Source organism: Gymnodraco acuticeps, unplaced genomic scaffold, assembly GCF_902827175.1.
Source record: "Gymnodraco acuticeps unplaced genomic scaffold, fGymAcu1.1, whole genome shotgun sequence".
NCBI lineage: Eukaryota > Metazoa > Chordata > Actinopteri > Perciformes > Bathydraconidae > Gymnodraco > Gymnodraco acuticeps.
The window spans coordinates 544,805-546,847 of record NW_022990921.1 but is presented as its reverse complement, the minus strand read 5'-3'; the positions used below and the strand labels follow the sequence as shown (position 1 = coordinate 546,847).

The following is a 2,043-nucleotide window of genomic DNA, read 5'->3' as shown; positions in this document are numbered from 1 at the left end:
AGAAAAGTCAGAATCAAAATATAATTTTTTTATTTTAAAGTAAATATAGATTGAACATAGTAAAATTATAGTGTCCGTCCAAAAAAAAACATTACTTATAGTGAAAACCAGCCTTGAATGATGAGATGGTAGACTAAAAGCTTTAGGAATCCAAACTATAACATATGATAAGTACCCTGTATCAAGATTGATGCAAAACAAGTGACATTTGACCTTTTTAGAGAGATTTAGAAGAAAAACCCACGTCTGGGGTCATTTGGGTGAATTTTCCATATCTCTGGCCCCCTTCGGTCGATTTTGTTGATTGACACCTCTTTTTAACCGTTAGAGCCAATAGAATTGAGGGGAAGTTCCTAAAATCCATCTAAACATTACCCATTGCTGAATAGAGTGATGCGCAGCCAGAATGCCGAAAACCGGAAGCTGTCATACACTCTCGTAGCTCTCATAATAGCTATATATGAAAACTCAGTTTTCGACATAAATATGACGATGGATCATTTCAAAGTGACACAGACACATTGGATTAACCTATGGATTAACCTTCAGCAGCGTTTTTATCATTTTAATGCCACTGAACACAACTTTTGATCAGAACAACAGCTAAGGTAAGAATATCTCAGTGTTTCCTCCGTGAAGCTACGTGTTGTGATGTCTGTGTTTGCTTCCACTGTCGCGAGTTCTGATCGCTCAGTGATGATACTTATACCCCTATAATCTGTGGAATCTCAGTTTGCTAATCAATATCTTGTTTGTGCAGATCCGATATGTAATAAGGGCATTTATACCTAGAGTTCTGTGCTAAGTGTGTTAGCCTTTTTTTGCTCAGGGCTCATTTAGACGCTTCTTGTGAGACTTGTGTTTTGTTTCGGTAAAAATGGTTCATATCGTCAGTTAGCTGAGTTTCTTCCCGTTAACTGGCTATGACACATTAATAGGTTTTTAAATGTTAAGAAGCCCTGAGACACAGTTCAGTGAAAAAACCCAGGTTAAGGCCCGGACACACCGATAGATGTCTGGCCGTCGATCAGCGTCCTGTCGCCCTACTCAGATTGGTGGGTCCAGCACCTTCGTGTCTTTTTGGCCGTGCTTCCGAGGCTGTCTGCAAAATAAATCACTCTGATTGGCTGTTCAGCTCAGCGAATCAGTGCATGAGAAGCTAAACGGAAGTGAAGAAGGCACACACAGACGGCTATTATTTTTCATTTTCCAGTACCGCACTAAACATGTTTTCGATTATAAGTCGTTATGTGAAACAGTCTGTGATGGACGAGAGGGAAAATGGAACGCACGCTATTTGTTGTTTGTATATATCACGCAGTCTGTCTTCCGGTTGCCTCTTTTGAATTAAGAATACACACTACCGCCGCCTGCTGGTAAGGAGAGTTATTGCCACTCACGCATGCGCAGTGCGTACGTGCTACTTGGCCGTCGGCTGAAGTCTTTGCGGTGTGTTCCAGTGCGACTTTTTGGCCAAGACGCAGAGACGTGAGGCGACACAACATTCGGGTCCGTCGGGACGTGTTCTTTGGTGTCAGTTTGGTGTGTCAAGGCCTTAAGACCCCATTTATAAGTGCCTCATCATTTACACTTAACCACAAATCTCTCTGGTTGCCACATTGCTGATCTCATTGAAAGCTGTCTTGCTTTTCTGATACTTAATGCAAATGTGGGTATTGATTGATTCACTACTACAGACACTTGCAGAGCCTGGATAGCTCAGTCGGTAGAGCATCAGACTTTTAATCTGAGGGTCCAGGGTTCAAGTCCCTGTTCAGGCGGTAAATCTATTGTGTGACTCAAGTCCTCTCTAAAGCTAACACTTGACTGCCATGCAAAGTCAGCTTGTTGCATTTGTGCTAATCTGTTTCCTACCAGACTATCTAGATACATCCAAGTCACTGGCACAGGTATTTAAAGGTCCTTACTTAGTCTTTCCATTGTGTTCCAGTGCGACGCAGGAGACGTGAGGCGACACAACAATCGGGTCTGTCGGGACGTGTTCTTTGGTGTCAGTTTGGTGTGTCAGGGCCTTTAGATGTT

The 2,043-nt window shown here is 42.4% G+C and overlaps 1 non-coding gene across 1 annotated transcript; it reads left to right on the top strand.

Moving 5' to 3' along the window:
• The first annotated feature begins 1,708 nt into the window (after positions 1-1,708).
• trnak-uuu lies at positions 1,709-1,781 on the top strand. The gene has a single exon. It is a non-coding gene; the product is annotated as a tRNA-Lys (tRNA).
• Positions 1,782-2,043: the final 262 nt, after the last annotated feature.